This window comes from Elephas maximus, chromosome 22 (genome assembly GCF_024166365.1).
Source record: "Elephas maximus indicus isolate mEleMax1 chromosome 22, mEleMax1 primary haplotype, whole genome shotgun sequence".
Taxonomy (NCBI): domain Eukaryota; kingdom Metazoa; phylum Chordata; class Mammalia; order Proboscidea; family Elephantidae; genus Elephas; species Elephas maximus.
The window spans coordinates 40,940,714-40,960,435 of record NC_064840.1 but is presented as its reverse complement, the minus strand read 5'-3'; the positions used below and the strand labels follow the sequence as shown (position 1 = coordinate 40,960,435).

Sequence of the window (19,722 nt, the reverse complement as noted above, 5' to 3'; positions counted from 1 at the left end):
TCACTTACTTTGGATACATCATCAAGAAAGACCAGTTACTAGAAAAGGACATCATGTTTGGTAAAGTAAGACCATTGAAAATGAGGGAAACTGTCTTTTAGTTATCTAGTGCTGCTCTAACAGAAATACCAAAAGTGGGTGGCTTTAAGGAAATAAATTTATTTTCTCACAGTTCAGGAGGATAGAAGTCTGGATTCAGGGCGCCGGCTCTAGGAGAAGTCTTTCTCTCTGTTGGCTCTGGGAGAAGGTCTTTGTGCATTAGCTCCTTGGTGATCTTTATCGTGTTTGTCGTCTATCTTCTCCCATCTGTGCTTCCTTGCTTCTGTTCCTAATCTGCTCTTTTTATATCTCAAAAGTGATTGGGTCGAAGACACACCCTACGCTGATATAGCCTCATCAACATAACAAAGAAAACTTTATCCCCAGATGTGATTATATTCACAGGTATAGGGGTTAGTATTGAAACACGTATTTCGGGGGGACACAATTCAATCCATAACACCCTCAATGAGATGAATTGACACCGTAGCCACAACAATGGATTCAACCATACCAACAATCATGAAGATGGCCCAGCATTGGGCAATGTTTCATTCTGTTATACATAAGGTTGCCATGAGTATGAGCTGACTCGAGGGCAACTAACAACAACAACAACAACAACAGGCAACTAACAACAACAACAGAAGAAGAAGTCTTTGAGAGAGACCATGAATAAGTTTCATTTTAGATTATTTCTAGGCAAATCCTGCTTATACACACCTTATATGGAAGTAAATCTGAGTAGGAAACAGAGCAAGTTTTTTTTTTTGTTTTAAAATGGGAATAACGTCAGGGCCAGGATTTGAAAAAAGTACCCCCAAGTCTTTTGAGATAAAATAGTTTACCTTTTGGAACTGATGGATGAGACATTAATTTTTTTTTAAATAAACTGAGTAGTTAATTTTTTTAAATAAAATTTTCTTTTGATTTGAAGGGGTTTTCTCTTAGTATTTCTAACCTCTTTTCCTTTAACAACTATTTAGTAAATATCCCTCTGCATTAGGTCCTATCCAATTAGAGAATGAGGGAACAACAGCCACTTTTAAATAAAATAAAAATGTATGAGGAAACAAAAGGTTTAATCTCCGGAAAAACTGAAATTGAGAGGGATCCAAATTGCAGCAGGACAGCAGGGTTAGACACCAGAGTGACAAGAGGGAGATCAGAGTATCTATGTAATGACCTTCCCACTCCCTCCCCCTACCAGAACCCAGGCCAATGCTCCCCAAGCAAAAGCGCTTTCCTAGAGAAACTGAACTCCACTAAAAAAAAAAAAGACTTGCAAACTCTTAACATATGAGGGTTACCTAAAGAGAAAGTCAATTCATCATTATCACTCTATAACAAAACTTGTCAGCTGAGAAATGCTGCTATACAGAGTTTCTCATCAACTGTTCATTAATTGACTCTTAAATAAGAGCAGAAAGCAAAGGATCACCAGACTATGTGGGGAAATCCTCCAACATGAACGAAACAAACCAAAACAAAAGAAAAAAGCATCTTAGAGGAAAAAAGACATGATACGTTCAAAAGAAAAAAATAAAAACCTTGTAAATTTCATAACCCAATGCATTCAGAGGCAAGGGTGCATGTTGTAGCCATGAAAAATAAACAGGCTGTCATGGATTGAATTATTACCCCCACAAATATGTGTCAACTTGGTTAGGTCATGATTTCCAGTACTGTGTGATTGTCTTTTATTTTGTGATTGTAATTTTATGTTAAAGATGATTAGGGTGGGATTGTCACACTCTTACTAAGGTTATAGCCCTGATCCAATGTAAAGGGAGTACCCCTGGAGTGTGGCCTGCACCACCTTTTATCTTATAAGATAAGGGATATCTTACAAGAAAGGGAAGCAAGCAGAGACTGGGGACCTCATATCACCAAGAAAGCAGCACCAGGAGCAGAGTGCATCTGTTGGACCCAGGGTCCCTGTGCCTGAGAAGCTCCTTGACCAGGGAAAGATTGATGACAAACACCTTCTTCCAGAACTCACAGAGAAAGACAGTGTTCCCCTGGAGCTAATGCCCCGAATTTGGACTTGTACCCTACTAGACTGTCAGAGAATAAATTTCTTTTTGTTGAAGCCATCCACTTATGGCATTTCTGTTACAGCAGCACTAGATGACTAAGATAATGTTATTCGAAAATAAGTAAATATAAAGAAACAATAAGATAATGAAAAATGGCTGGTAAAAACTAAAAATATGAGAGCAAAGTTAAAATTTTAATAGAAAGTTTGGAAAATAAAAATCAAGGAAATCTCCCAAAAAGTAGAAGATACAGAAAAATAGGAGGCAAAAGATAAGAAATATCAAATAATCCAAGATGTCCACCACGCAATTAATATGACTTCCAGAGAAAACAGAGAAGAAAAGAAATTATCAATGGATGAATAAAAGGGACTTTTTCCAGAACTGATGGAAGGACACGAGTCTTCACACTGAAAGGCTCATTAAGAGTCTGGTACCATGAGTAGAAACAGCCAACTGAATTATAATCCCACGAGATTTTTAAAAGCCCAGGATAAGAAGATTCTAATACTTCTAAAGATGAAACAAAGAAACCAGGTCAAGTACAAAGGACTGAAATAAGAACAGCAAAAATGGACAAAAGACACTGGAGTAATACCTTTAAATTATGAAAGAAAATTATTTTCAATCTAGAATTCTATATCCAGACAATGTGACATATTAGAACAGAGATGTTCAGTCATGAAAATCTTGAAAAAATTCTGGAAGACAAGTGAGTGGACACAGAATTCAGGATAGAAGTGTTAATAGGAGCAAGGTAAAGGGAAATTTCAGAATGACAGGAGTGTAGCAAACCTAGCAATCAGTTCAGAGTAGTGCAAGAAGAAGAAGGTCCTAGGTGGGACCTGTCTTGGAAAGAAAAACTGAGTTGACAGATCATCTGATTTTTTTTTAATTATAGAAAGTCTCATATTGAGAGCGTATTAGAGGGCATGGGAAAAATTAGAGATGGATACAGAGAAACCTTCTCACCCACTAGAAAACAATATAAAATTTGTGAAAGGAAGTGCAATTATACTGCACTATTTGGCTTAGCAGGAACCAGGGCTCCTAATATTTACATAGTCATTAAGATATAAAAACTGAGTAACAAATTAACTAATAATTATAATACAGTAGTAGTTTGGTAAAAAAGACTTACATCCTAGTCTATAAAATCAGAAGTCCAGGTAATATTAAAAACTAATATATTAAGTAATGTCAATGCAAGCATATTATTTAAAAGCAGGAAAGCAAATACCACATAACTTGAAAAGAATTGTAAGTGCTGTAGGGAGCAGGCTTGGGAGGAGGAGAGAGGAGGAATGTGATTAGAACTGCTGTTTTTCATTATAAGCTGTTTAAAAACCAAAAGAATCTGCTGTCATCCAGTTGACTCCCACTCAATGCAACCCCACAGGACAGAGCAAAACTACCTCACAGGGATTCCGTGGATTTGAACTGCCAACCTTTTTGTTAGCAGCTAAGCTGTTAACCTCTATGTCATCAGAGCTCCCAGATAAGCTGTTTAGTGCTGCTTAATTTTTTTAAAAATATATTATTTTGATTAAAAAATAACTGGTAGAACAACTAAATAAACCTATAACAAAAGAAGATATCGAAAAGGTAACTTAAAAACTACCCCCCCCCCCCCGCCAAAAAAAAGCCCTGGCCCTGACGGCTTCTCTGGAGAATTCTACCAAACCTTCAGAGAAGAGTTAACACCACTACTACTAAAGGTATTTCAGAACACAGAAAAGGATGGAATACTCCCAAACTCATTCTATGAAGCCAGCATAACCCTGATACCTAAACCAGGAAAAGATACGAAAGGGAAAATTACAGACCAATATCCCTCATGAACATAGACACAAAAATCCTCAACAAAATTCTAGCCAATAGAATTCAACGACATGTCAAAAAAATAATTCAACAATTACCAGGTGGGATTCATACCAGGTATCCAGGGATGGTTCAACATTAGAAAAACAAGCAATTTAATCCATCATATAAATAAAATAAAAGACAAGAACCACACGATCTTATGAATTGATGCAGAAAATGCATTTGAAGAAGTCCAACACCCATTCATGATAAAAACTCAGCAAAATAGGAATAGAAGGGAAATTCCTCAACATAAAAAAGCACATTTATACAAAACCAACAGCCAACATCATCCTAAATGCAGAGAGCATGAAAGCATTACCCTTGAGATCAAGAACCAGACAAGAATGCCCTTTATTACCACTCTTATTCAAAATTGTGCTGGAGGTCCTAGCCAGAGCAATTAGGCTAGAAAAAAGAAATAAAGGGCATCCAGATTGGCAAGGAAGAGTAAAAGTATCTCTATTTGCAGATGACATGATCTTATACCCAGAAAACCCTAAGGAATCCTCAAGAAAACTACTGAAACTAATAGAAGAGTTCAGCAAAGTATCAGGATACAACATACAAAAATCAGTTGGATTCCTCTACACCAACAAAGAGAACATTGAAGAGGAAATCACTGAATCAATACCATCCATAATAGCCCCCAAGAAGATAAAATACTTAGGAATAAATCTAACCAGAGACGTAAAAGACCTATATAGGAGGCGGGGCCAAGTTGGTGGGAAAGACAGACGCTTCCGGCAAGCCCTCTTACAACAAAGACCCGAAAAAACAAGTGAAATGAGTATATTTATGACAAGCTAGGCACCCTGAACATCAAAGGCAAAGTTAGAAAATGAACTCAGCAGTGTGGGGGTGTTGAGGGTAAAGAGACTGTTCAGAAGCGGGGTGGAGTTAACAGATCTGAATTGCCAGGAGCTCTCAGGCACCATTCCTGGGAGCCTTCAGCCACAGTTTCCTCAGGGAGAAACAGCCAGCCACACAGCCTACACACACCTCCCGAAGGAGAGAGGAATGGCACTTCTGGCAAAAGCTAAGTACTTGCATATATTTTACAGCTCCCCCTGCCCCCAAGACGGCTTCAGCGGCTGTTGATTTCCCTGGATCTGAGATAGGCCCTGTTGAGGCCTAGAGCCATCCTCAAGGCCTTGGAGAAGGAATAAATTCGCAGTTGGGAGAAGAGAAAATTTGCCAGCTCCAGTAACCTCAGGAGCTCGGGGCAGAAGCGGTTCCTGTACAGGCATAAACAGTCTGTGGACTTTGAGTACCTTTCCCCCCTGCATGGACCTGTGTGGGCCTATTTCAGAAGAATACGCCTTCGTTGGCAGACTACAACTGTTCCAGCTGTGTGGTGGAGAGCCAGGTGTTTGATGTTTGACACTACTTTGCCTATTGAACAGGGTCCTTAATTACCCATATCAGGGGCCTAAGGACTGGTGGCTCCACTCAGGTCAACAGCAACCTGAGACAGGGATCCAAGGATAACTTATACCACCCGGTCCTTATAAACAAAACTTTTGGGTGCCCATGGTCCATCTACACAACCTACCCAACTGTATGCTCTAGGAAGACGGGCGTGCTTTCCTCAGAGACACTTGGGGGACGATTCTCAGCCCCCTGCTTGTTCAGAGCGTGAACCCCTGCTGCAACCAGATACTGGTACCTAGACCAATCACATCTGCCTCTCTAAGACTGTAGGACAGAGCCTGTACCACACACTTGATGATCAGCTACCTGGACACCTGAGCTGAATCCATACAAGAAAAGTGAATGGACTCCTAGATTGATATACCTGATAACAGCTCTAGCCATCTGATAACAGGAGGTCAGAGCTCCAAAGGTGAAAATAATCAAGCTAGCTCACTCAAGCAACCCATCTGGGCATATCAAAACAAAACAAAGCAAGAAGCTACAATACAGTAAGCAAACATAAACTAATACAGTAACTTATACATGGCTCAGAGACAACAGTCAATATCAAGTTACATAGAGAAACAGATCATGACCATCTCAACAAGCTCTCAAAACTAAGGATAAAGGGATCTGCTAGATGAAAGTGCCTTCCTGGAACGACCAGATGCAGAATAAAAAAGATTAATATACAGAACCCTTCAAGATATCAGGAAGGAAATCAGGCAACATGCAGAACAAGCCAAGGAACACACAGACAAACCAGCTGAAGAAATTAAAAAGGTTATTCAGGAACATAATGAAAAATATAATAAGCTGGAAAAATCCATAGACAGTAATCAAAAATTCAGAAGATTAACAATAAAATTACAGAATTAGACAACTCAGTAGAAAGTCAGAGGAGCAAGAATGAGCAAGTCAAAGGCAGAATTTGTGAACTTGAAGATAAAGCACTTGGCACCAATATATTCAAAGAAAAATAAGAAAAATTTTTTTTTTTTTAGTGAAGAAATCTTAAGAATCATGTGGGACTTTATCAAGAGAAATAACCTGTGGGTGATTGGAGTACCAGAACAGGGAGGGATAACAGAAAATAAAGAGAGAATTGTTGAAGATTTGTTGGTAGCAAACTTCCCTGATATCATGAAAGATGAGAAGATGTGTATTCACAATGCTCAACAAACTCCACGTAAGGTAGATTTTAAAAGAAAGTCACCAAGACATATTATAATCAAATTTGCCAAAACCAAAGATAGAGAGAGAATTTTAAGGGCAGCTAGGGATAAATGAAAAGCCACCTACAAAGGAGAATCAATAAGAATAAGCTCGGACTACTCAACAGAAACCATGTAGGAAAGAACAACTAAATAGACCTGCAACAAAAGAAGAGACTGAAAAGGTAATCAAAAAACTCCCAACAAAAAAAAGCTCTGGCCCAGATGGCTTCACTGCAGAGTTCTACCAAACGTTCAGAGAAGAGTTAACACCACTACTACTAAAGGTATTTCAGAGCAGAGCAAAGGATGGAATACTCCCCAACTTATTCTATGAAGCCAGCAGATCCCTAATACCAAAACCAGGTAAAGGCACCACAAAAAAAGAAAATTACAGACCTATATCCCTCATGAACTTAGATGCAAAAATCCTCAACAAATTTCTAGCCAATAGAATTCAACAACATATCAAAAAAATGATCCACCATGACCAAGTGGGATTCATACCAGGTATGCAGGGATGATTCAACATTAGGAAAGCTATTAATATAATCCATCATGTAAATAAAATAAAAGACAAGAATCACATGATTTTATCAATTGATGCAGAAAAGGCATTTGACAAAGCTCAACACCCATTCATGATAAAAACTCTCAGCGAAAATTCCTCAACATAATAAAGGGCACTTACACAAACCCAACAGCCAACATCACCCTAAATGGAGAGAGTCTGAAAACATTCCCTGTAATATAAGGAACCAGACAAGGATGCCCTTTATCACCACTCTTATTCAACATTGTGCTGGAGGTCCTAGCCAGAGCAATTCGGCTAGATAAAAATAAAGGGCATCCAGATTGGTAAGGAAGAAGTATCTCTACTTGCAGATGACATGATCTTATACTCAGAAAACCCTAAGGAATCCTCCAGAAAACTACTGAAACTAACAAAAGAGTTCAGCAGAGTATCAGGATACAAGATAAACATACAAAAATCAGTTGGATTCCTCTACACCAACAAAAAGAACATCAAAGAGGAAATCAACAAACCAATACCATTTACAGTAGCCCCCGAGAAGAAAAAATACTTAAGAATAAATCTTACCAGAGATGTAAAAGACTTACACAAAAAAAAAACCTACAAAACACTACCGCAAAAAACCAAAAGAGACCTACCTAAGTGGAAAAACATACCTTGCCCATGGAGAGGAAGACTTAACATTGTAAAAATGTCTATTCTACCAAAAGCAATCTATAGATAGAATGCAATTCCGATCCAAATTCCAATAGCACTTTTTAATGAGATGGAGAAACAAATAACCAACTTCATATGGAAGGGAAAGAGGCCCCGGATAAATAAAGCTTTACTGAAAAAGAAGAACAAAGTGGGAGGCCTCACTCTACCTGATTTTACAACCTATTTATACAGCCACAGTAGTCAAAACAGCCTGGTACTGGTACAACAACGGGCACATAGACCAATGGAACAGAATTGAGAATCCAGACATAAATTCATGCACATATGAGCAGTTGATATTTGACAAAGGTTCAAAGTCAGTTAAATGGGGAAAAGATAGTCTTTTTAACAAATGGTTCTGGTATAACTGGATATCCATCTGCAAAAAAATGAAACAAGACCCATACCTCACTCCATGCACAAAAACGAACTCAAAATGGATCAAAGACCTAAATATAAAATCTAAAATGATAAAGACCATGGAAGAAAAAATAGGGACAATGTTAGGAGCCCTAATACACAGTATAAACAGTATATAAAATATTACTAACAATGCAGAAGAAAAACTAGATAACTGGGAGCTCCTAAAAACAAAACACCTATGCTCATCCAAAGATTTCACCAAAAGAGTAAAAAAGATTACCTACAGATTGGGAAAAAGTTTTTAGCTATGACATTTCCGATCAGTGCCTGATCTCTAAAATCTATGATACTGCAAAAACTCAACTATAAAAAAGACAAATAGCCCAATTAAAAAATGGGCAAAAGATATGAACAGACACTTCACTAAAGAAGACATTCAGGTAGCTAACAGATACATGAGGAAATGGTCACGATCATCAGCCATTCGAGAAATGCAAATCAAAACTACAATGAAATTCTATCTCAATCCAACAAGGCTGGCATTAATCCAAAAATCACACACAAAAAAAATGTTGGAGAAGTTGTGGAGAGACTGGAACACTTATACACTGCTGGTGGGAATATCAAATGGTATAACCACTTTGGAAATCAATTTGGTGCTTCCTTAAAAAGCTAGAGATAGGACTACCATAGGATCCAGCAATCCCACTCCTTGGAATATATTCTAGAGAAATAAGAGCATTTATATAGACAGATATATGCACAGCCACGTTCACTGCAGCACTGTTTACAACAGAAAAAGACGGAAGCAACCAAGGTGCCCAACAACGGATGAATGGATAAATAAATTATGGTATATTCGCACAACAGAATACTACGCATCGATAAAGAACAGTGAGGAATCTGTGAAATATTTCATAACGTGGAGGAATCTGGAAGGTATTATATGCTTAGTGAAATTAGTCAGCTGCAAAAGAACAAATATCATATAAGACCACTATTATAAGAACTTGAGAAACAGTTTAAACAGAGAAGAAACTCTTCTTTGATGGTTATGAGAGGGGCGAGGGAGGGAAGGAGGGAGAGGGATATTCACTAATTAGATAGTAGATAAGAACTATTTTAGGAGAAGGGAAAGACAACACACAGTACAGGAGAGGTCAGCACAACTGGACTAAACCAATAGCAAATAAGTTTCCCAAATAAACTGAACGCTTCAATGGCCAGTGTAGCAGGGGCAGGGCTTTGGGGACCATGGTTTTGGGGGACATCTAAGTCAACTGGCATAATAAAATCTATTAAGAAATCATTCTGCATCCCATTTTGGGGAGTGGCATCTGGGGTCTTAAATGCTAGCAAGTGGCCATGTAACATGCATCAATTGGTCTCAACCCACCTGGAGCAAAGGAGAATGAAGAACACCAAAGACACAAGGTAATTATGAGCCCGAGAGACAGAAAGGGCCACATAAACCAGAGACTACATCAGCCTGAGACCAGAAGAACAAGATGGTGCCCAGGTACAACAGATGACTGCCCTGACAGGGAACACAACAGAGAACCCCTGAAGGAGCAGGAGAGCAGCAGGATACAGACCCCAAATTCTTGTAAGACCCCAAATTCAGACTTAATGGTCTGACTGAGACTAGAAGGTCCCCAGACCTTCTCTTAGCCCAAGACAGGAACCATTCCCAAAGCCAGCTCTTCAGACAGGATTGAACTGTACAATGGGATAGAAAAAGATGCTGGTGAACAATGAGCTTCTTGGATCAAGTAGACACTTGAGACTATGCTGGCATCTCCTGTCTGTAGGGGAGATGAGAGGGCAGAGGGAGTCAGAAGCTGGCCGAATGGACACAAAGAGAGAGTGCAGGGAAGGAGTGTGCTGGTTTATTACAGGGAGAGCATTTAGGAGTATATAGCAAGGTGTACATAAATTTTTGTATGAGAAACTGACTTGATTTGTAAACTTTCACTTAAAGCACAATAAAAATTAAAAAAGAAAAACGAAAAGACGAAAAAAGATACTGAATTACATCCACAAGAAAAAAAAAAAGACCTATACAAAGAAAACTGTAAGACACTACTGCAAGAAACCAAAAGAGACCTACGTAAGTGGAAAAACATACCTTGCTCATGGATAGGAAGACTCAACATTGTAAAAATGTCTATTCTACCCGAAGCCACCTATAGATACAATGCAATCCCTATCCAAATTCCAATGGAATTTTTTAATAACATGGGGAGAAACAAATCACCAACTTCATGTGGAACGGGAAGAGGCCCTGAGTAAGTAAAGCATTACTGAAGAAGAACAACATGAGAGGCCTCATACTACCTGATTTTAGAACCTATTATACGGCCACGGTAGTCAAAACAGCCTGGTACTGGTAAAACAAAAGATGTATAGACCAGTGAAAAAGAACTGAGAATTCAGAAGTAAATTCATCCAGTTATAAATAGCTGATATTTGACAAAGGCTCAAAAGTCTGTCAAATGAGGAAGACAGTCTCTTTCTGGATATCCATCTGCAAAAAAAAAAAAAGACCCATAGCTCACACCATGCACAAAAACTAACTCAAAATGGATCAAAGACCTAAACATAAAATCTAAAATGATAAAGATCATGGAAGAAAAAACAGGGACAATGCTAGGAGCCCTAATAGATGGCAAAAACAGTATACAAAACATTAGTAACAATGCACAAACACCAGAAGAGAAACTAGATAACTGGGAGCTCCTAAAAATCAAACACATATGCTCATCTAAAAACTTCACCAAAGAATGAAGAAAACTAAAGATACAAGGGTCAGATTAGTTCAAAGGACTAATGGACCGCATGTACCATGGCCTCCACAAGTCTGAGTGCAGTACAACTAGACGGTGTCCAGCTACCACCACTGACTGCTCTGACAGGGATCACAACAGAGGGTCCTAGACCTAGCTGGAAAAAAATGTAGAACAAAATTCTAACTCAAAAAGAAAGACTAGATTTGCTGGCCTGACAAAGACAGGAGAAACCCTGAAAGTATGGCACCCAGATACCCTTTCAGCTGAGTAATGATGTCACTACTGGGGTTCACCCTTCAGCCAAAGATCAGATAATCCCTTAAAACGAGACTAATGGGGCACACCAGCCCAGTGGCAAGGACTAGACGGCAGAGGGGAACAGGAAACCTGGTAATAGGGAACCCAGGGTTGAGAAGGGAGAGTGTTGACATGTCGTGGGGTTATTAACAAATGTCATAAAACAATGTGTGTACTAATTGTTTAATGAGAAACTAGTTTGTTCTGTAAACCTTCATCTAGAGTACAAAAAAAGGAAAAAAAAAAGACTTCACCAAAAGAGTAAAAAGACAACCTACAGACTGAGAAAATTTTTTGGCTACCTCAAATCCAATCAGCACCAAATCTCTAAAATCCACAAGATACTGCAACACCTCAGCAACAAAAAGAGAAACAACCCAGTGAAAAAATGGGCAAAGGAAATGAATAGGCACTGCACCAAAGAAGACATTCAGGCAGCTAACAGATACATGAAGAAATGCTCACCATCATTAGCCATTAGAGAAATGCAAACCAAAACTACACTGAGATAGCATCTCACTCCAACAAGGCTAGCATTAATTAAAAATAATAATAATAATAATAAATGTTGGAGAGGTTGAAGAAAGACTGGTACACTTACATATTGTTGGTGGGAATGAAAAAAGGTACAACCACTTTGGAAATCAATTTGGCGCTTCCCTAAAAGGCTAGAAAGAGAACTACCGTACAATCCAGCAATCCTGCTCCTTGGAATATATCCTGCAGAAATATGAGCCCTCATAAAAATTGATATATGCACACACATGTTCATTGTAACACTGTTTACAACAGCAAAAAGGTGGAAACAACCTAGGTGCCCACCAACGGATAAATGGATAAACAAATTATGGTATATTCACATAATGGAATACTACACAATGATAAAGAACAAAGATGAATCTGTGAAACATCTTATGACATGGAGGAATCTGGAATATGTTGAGTGAAATTAGTCACAAAAGGACAAATATGAGACCACTATTATAAGAACTCAAGAAAAGGTTTAAACACAGAAGAAAACATTCTTGATGGCTACGGGGATGGGAAGGGAGGAAGAGCGGTATTCACTAAGTAGCTAGTAGACAAGAATTATTTTAGGTGAAGAGACGGACAACACAGAATACAGGGGAAGTCAGCACAACTGGACTAAACCAAAAGCAAAGAAGTTTCCTGAATACAACCAAACACTTTGAGGGACAGAGTAGCAGCAGCAGGGGCTTGGTTTCAGGGGACATGTAGGTCAACTGGCATAACAAAGTTTATTACGAAAATGTTCCGCATCTCACTTTGGTGAGTGGCTTTTGGGGTCTTAAAAGCTAGCGAGTGGCCATCTAAGATGCACCAATTGATGCCAACCCAGCTGGAGCAAAGAAGAATGAAGAATACCAAAGACACAAGGAAATTATGAGCCCAAGAGACAGAAAGGACCACATGAACCAGAGACTCCATCAGCCTGAGACCAGAAGAACTAGATGGTGCCCGGCTACAACCGATGACTGCCCTGACAGGGAACAAAACAGAGAATCCCTGAGGGAGCTGGAGAGCAATGGGATGCAGACCTCAAATTCTCATAAAAAGACCAGACTTAATGGTCTGACTGAGACTGGAGGGACCCCAGAGGACATGGCCCCTGGACTCTGTTAGCCCAAAACTAAAACCATTCCTGAAGCCAACTCTTCAGACAAAGGTTAGACTGGACCATAAGACATAAAATGATACTGGTGAGGACTGTGCTTCTTAGCTCAAGTAGACACATGAGACTAAGTGGGCAGCTCCTGACTGGAGGTGAGATGAGAGGGCAGAAGGGAACAGGAGCTGGCTGAATGGACAGGGGAAATACAAGGTGAAGAGGATGCGTGTGCTGTCACATTACAGTGAGGGCAACTAGGGTCACATAACAACCTGTGTATGTTTTTGTATGAGAAGCTGACTTGAATTGTGAACTTTCACTTAAAGCACAATTAGAAAAAAACAAAACAAAACACTAACATTAATGAGTATTTACCATGTGCTAGTCATGATTCCAAAAGCTTCACAGATGATCCTATCTAATTGTCACAACAATCCTATTATGTGACCCTATTATTACCATTGTCTCCATTAAGGAAAGTACAGAAAGGTGAAGTAAACTCCCAGTATCAAACTGCTCACAGATAATGGAGCCAGAATTTGAACTCAGGTAGCACAGACCAGAATCTAGATGTCTTCACTTTGACGGCAGCCAAGGAAAGATAATTTCATAAATCAATTTGGAAAAATCTATCTGATTTTCACCTATTGATAAATGGAGACAGTGAAAACCAATCAGCATAACAGACACGACTAGGTAGAAAGCACATAATTTCTCATATCTAAAATCTTATAGTTTTCTACTAATCAGAAAAAAATGCAGCCTAAAAAGCAAGAGCAGCAGAAAAGAAAAAGTTGGAAAAAACTGCAGTCACACAAACTGTAGTTAAAAAATGACTAACTTTCCCTGATATATGAATTTGTTGGAAAACCATTTATCAACAGCCTGTTTGTCTCTAGCAGAGTCCCTCAAGCCATGAGCCATGTCATACCCCTTTGACTGATTAATTAGCCAATCACAGGACATTTTTCATTGTGAGGCATCACTTTATTTCAGCTAATGTTTGTTCTCTAATGGCAACTTATTAAAGCCAACTCGGCTATTTTAGCCCTGTGGAGTGACCAAAAGGAAAGGATAGAAGATAAATCAAAACAGCCCCCTTCAGTTTCCCTTCAGTCCTTAACAAAACCCCCAAGGAGCAAATGGCTGGAGGAGAGATCCTCTACCAATAAAAGGAAAAAAAAAACAAATGAAAGAAAGGCACAAATGCCTTTAAGCCAAGAGGTATCCTTTCCTGTTTCTGAAAGCAATAGTTTATCCTCTGTTGATTAACAGACCACTGATAGAATAGGCAACAAAAAGTCAATAACTAGCTCCTCTTCCTTTTATCAAAAGCTGTGCTCAGTAGAAAATCTAGCTCTGTAATGCTTCTTATTCACTTGGAATGATTTCAAAAGCTCTCTGAATTAGACAAGGCCAGTGAGTAAGCCAATCTCATGCACTATCACACCAGTTTCACTCCAAGCAGAAAGCTGCCATTGTTCTGTAAGTTCTCTAAGCTTCTTCTCTGCGCTTATGTCTTTGACAGGCACTAAAACAGAAAGTAGAAGTGCAAATAACAGAGGAATACAAGTTCTTACAGAGGACAGATGTAATATCCACAAATTCAGTAGGCTGGAGGCAGATCTTAAATATGTGCAGTATACTGCCTAGCATATGCAACAAGATGGTGCTAAGTAGCTCGTCTTTGCTGCTATGTAATCCCATACTTTAAGACATGAAACTATCCTGCTTTCTTGCCTCCAAATAAGCTAAAGATTACAAACTAGCAGAGTGTGTCAGTGAAACATGTTTCACTTGTCCTAAAGAATATTCATCATCATCACCACTATTATTATTTTATAACTTCTGAATGCCTTCAGACAGGACATGTGTTTTCTAGTCCAATGGTGTTTCCTTCATTCTCCATTGTCTTAAAATCAGACTACTTCACACATTTACAGTTACCTGCCTGGGCCCCACTGGCATTTGAGGTTGAGACCCGGGGTAAGTCGTTGCTCTTGTTGTCCTGCTTTTTCTATGCCCTGCCTACCCAGAGAACTCCTGCCCTTCAAGACTCGCTCAATTATTAATTCTCTGTAGTTTTCCCTGACACCCCCCGGTAAGAATTAACAGCTCCAAAAAAAAAGAAAAAAAAAAATTTTTTTTTTTCTATTTTTTTGTCTGTGTTTCCACAATGCTTAAAGCATACTATAACAACTGAATTCAGCTCAAAGAAAATTTATTGAGAAACTACCACATGCCAGGCATGGCTCTAAATGCCAAAAAAAAAAAAAAGTTTTTTTTTTTTTTTTAATTTAAAAAATTCTTGCCCTCGTGAAGGTTCCAATCTATTGAGGGAGACAGACAATAAACAAGCAAATTATCCATATTTTACGCAAATAAAGTGCACGTTACAGGTTTTTTGCCAATCACGCTCTCCTCCACATGAGGTATTTTTGTAAGTGTGCTATGCTAATTTTTTTCTTTATAGCAACATGTAGAAAAAAATCAGTATAGCATGCTTACAAAAAACCTCATGAGGGGAAGGGCGCAGTCTGCAAACACTGTATAACACGTGTGTTATGCGCATACAAATACGATACTTAGTATGTCATGTGGTGGTAAGTACTATGGAGAAAAACAGAGCAAAGGAGAGGGTACAAGAGTGCTACAGTGCTTTGTTTTTTAATAATAAATAGGGTAATAAAGGAAGAGCGATTGAAATGACATGTGAGTAAGACATTCCACAAAGAAAAAACTTGAACTACATAGACTTGAAAAACAAAACAAAACTTGTTGCCATCCAGTCAATTCCAACTCATAGCGACCATATAGGACTGAGTAGAACTGCCCCACAGGATTTCCAAGGAGCGCTTGGTGGATTCAAACTGCCAACCTTTTGGTTAGCAGCTGTAGCTGTTAACCACTAAGCCACCAGGGCTTCCACATAGACTTGAGGCAGAGCATTTCTTGGAAGAAAAGCAAAAAAGTCAGTGTGACTACAACAGAGTGAGCAAGGGAAAAGTAGAAGATGAGGTTAGAGAAGGGATTATTTGCGTGTGGGGTTGGGAGGTGAGGATAGGGATCTCACCATTGGAAGGATTTGGCTTTTACTCTCAGAGTGAAAGGAAAACTTGGGAGGGTTTTCAACACAGTAGTTGCACGATCTCAATTACACTTTTAAAAAATCTCCCTAGCTGCTGTGGAGAAACTACACTGTAGAAAAAAAGAGTTTCTTTCAATTTTTTTAAGCAACAAGTTCTCTGCCCTCTAAACAAACTATAATTCTACCCAAGATTGTCCCGGCATCATATTAGAAGATTATTGCCTTATTCATTAATTAAAACAAAATTGACATCCTATAAAGTCCTCTATAGTTGCTGAAATGACAAAATGACAACCAAGAGCCGCTTTGCTAGAGGACTTTGAGAAAGGAAGGATTTATCAGCAATAAGTGAGTTTAGTCAGTACCTGTTGCCATCGAGTCAATTTTGGCTTATAGCAGCCCTATAGGACAGAGTAGAACTGCCTCATAGGGTTTCCAAGGAGTGGCTGGTGGATTTGAATTGCTGCTTTCTTGGTGGTATGAGGTCCCCATGCCACTCTGCTTGCTTCTCTCTTTTAGATCTCAAAAGAGATTGGCTTAAGACATACCTAATTCTATAGACCTCTCAATATAATTGCCACTAATCCATCTTATTATATCATAGTGATAGGATTTACAACACATAGGGAAATCACATCAGAAGATAAAATGGTAGATAATCATACAATCATACAAGGGAATCATGACCTGACCAAGTTGATGGATATTTTGGGGGACACAATTCAATCCATGACACCCTCCACCTGATAGTTTCTCATGGCAGGGAGGTTTCAGGGCAGGTTTACTGCTTATATAAAGACTGAAGATTTCAAGAACAGTATCACAGCTAACAAGGTCTCAGAAGTCACACTGCTTCCTTACTGCTAGATTATATTGGGCACAAGCAAGTCACCAGATTGAAGGGGAGGGAAATTAAATTAGACTTTACTCCCTGGTGAGGGAATGGCACAGTTCAATTCAGAAGAACATGTGAAATAGGAGATATTGTTGAGGTCATCTTTAGAAAATATAATCTACTACAAGAACATATAATCCAACGCTCACTGAGTTTATATATAAAATAGGAAATCTAAGATAGCTAACTCTGACTTACCATTTGACATTTCTAATTTAAGTCTTGAATCTGTTAAGACAGACAGCTTGTTATGTTACCTCAAGATTGTATGATTTCTTATTTGAACATACCAAAGCTCGAATGCACCATGCTTATTTCATGTGTTCTCTTTACTTAGGATCAGAGAACCTTAGGATTGGAAGGGGCCATATACATTTAGTTCAGTTCTTACCTTGGTGGCTCAAATGGTTAAGACTCAACTACCAATTATAAGGTTGGTGGTTCAAACTTACCCAGAGGTGCCTCAGAAGAAAGGTCTGGCAATCTACTTCCAAAAGGTAACATCCTTATAAACCCTACAGAATGCAGTTCTACTCTGCAACACATGGGGCCACCATGAATTGGAATACACTCGAGTACACTTTTTTTTTCCTCCTTACTTATTATAAGAATTCCTACAGAAAACTACCATGAGGTACATCCTATAGCTGGCCAGCTCTGTCAGCCTATGTTGCCTTTTTTTTTTTTTTTCCTGAGTCAAAGTTTCTACTAAATTTCATCCATCAATATTAGTTCTTCTAATGAAACTCACCAAACCTGTTACCTTTTCTATAGGACCACTGAAACCATTCACATATTCAAAGTCACTATCTCTGTGTAGTCAGAATTTTCTGCTAGTCTGCTGAACACACCCAATTCTTTCATATGTTTCTGAGCATAGCATGCTTTTCAGATACCTTTACACCCTAATGTTGTTCTCTGAACACATTCTTTTAAAATATGGCACCCTGGCTTGAATAGAACAGTTTACAAGCAAAAAGCCTGCTGTTTTCAGCACCAAGACGCAACAAATCTCGTACAGACCAAGACTGCACTCAGGACAATTGCAATACTATGTATGTTGGCTTAGGTTAAACTTGTGTTCGGATAATATGCCCTGCCCTCTAATTTAATTTTCATTTAACTGCTACTAAGTCAGATCTTCCCATAATTAAATCAGCTAATATGTATCTTTTATAAAATTTCACCTATTTAGTTTTGGTCAAATGTTCCAGCTTTGAGAGATTATTTGGAATCTTGATTCTGTTATCAATGGTCAAAATGATGACAAGAATTTCAGATGTCATAACTGCTGGAAAATATTAAATTCTAGAACCCAAGTGTATTATTTGGCTTGTTCATGAGCTTAGTATAAATTAAAAAAAAAAAAAAAATTCACCATTGAGTTGACTCTGACTCATGGCAAAATACAAAATTTATCTCTAACTAAAAGGTTCTTCATTACAAGGTTAGCAATTCCATGCTGGGAACACCTCTCCATTTTCAAATGTTGATGCCCAGACCTGAAGTGAGGAGAGGTGGGCAGCCTGATTAAGAGCCCATATCCTGTAAACCATTTAAAAACTTCAACCTAATTCATGAATATAGGTTATTGGCATGAAAATTAAGAACTAAAGGAGAAACAGCCTTCCATTCAAAGATATTTCAAGTATACATAAAAAGAATTAAGGATTCTTGTTTCTAAATCATCTTTCATATGCCGTCCCTGGGTGGTGCAAACAGTTAACGGCTCGGCTGCTAACCAAAAGTTTAGCAGTTTGAGTCCACCCAGAGGTATCTCGGAAGAAAGGCCTGGCAATCTACTTCCCAAAAAATCAGCTATTGAAAACCCCATGTAGCACAGCACTATTTGATACACATAGGGTCCCCATGAGTTGGAATCGACTCGACAGCAACTGGAGTGAGAGGGCCATGAGGTACTCAGGGCATTCTATAGAACTAGAGGAAACCCTGGTGGCATACTGGTCAAGTGCTACAGCTGCTAACCAAGAGGTCAGCAGTCTGAATCCGCCAGGTGCTCCTTGAAAATTCTATGGGGCAGTTCTACTCTGTCCTATAGAGTCAGAATTGACTCGATGGCAGTGGGTTTGGTTTTGTTTTTTTTTTATAGAACTAGAAGAAAGAATGGCCCAAAATATTCCATGAAGTTTCGATCAATAACAGCAAAGAGGAGTCTGCTCACTATCAGTGAGAAATGGGAAAGAAAAGGGATTCAAGATGAATGATAAGAAAGTGATACAAACTGCAAAGAAGTCATACTTTAGTTAAAAAGACAAAAGCTATCTGAAGAAATTAAGGAAAATGATCATTAATTGGGTATCCTGGGAGACTATAAAAAATACTGTCAGGTTTCTAATTTAATCAAGTTAAAGAGGTGAAGACACTGATAATTATTTTGCCAGGAGCCTATGCCAGAAGCATGTTGTTTAGAGAAACAAAGCGGGAACGCTGGTAATACATTCTCAACCCTTAACTTGGTTTAGGAGTATTTTCTCTAGTGATAAGCCTGAATCAGGAAACAAAGTGGATACAGGAAGGAAACTGGGAAGGTGGAGGAGGGAAAAAAATGAGAAAAAGAGAGAGAGAGAGAGAAAAAAAAAGAAATATCAGGAAGTTCAACTAGATAGGAACTAGTGGAATTTTTTTTTTAGCGTCTCCAACTTGCAAACTAAATGGGAAAAGCCACACACACACACACACACACACTCTCTCTGCCTCTGTCTCTCTGTCTCTGTCTCTCTCTCATATACAACTCCTGGCAGGCACCGGTCAGCAGAAATACCTGCTGTATGGCTCAAGAGGCCTTAGTAATTTTGATTCAATATATTCGATCATTTCTTTGTCTCTGTAGAAAG

General features: G+C 38.7%; 1 protein-coding gene across 3 annotated transcripts in view; it reads right to left on the bottom strand.

Moving 5' to 3' along the window:
• Positions 1-19,722, bottom strand: part of PINX1 (PIN2 (TERF1) interacting telomerase inhibitor 1) — a 163,101-nt gene that overhangs the window by 75,823 nt on the left and 67,556 nt on the right. The gene's annotated exons all lie outside the window — the stretch shown is intronic.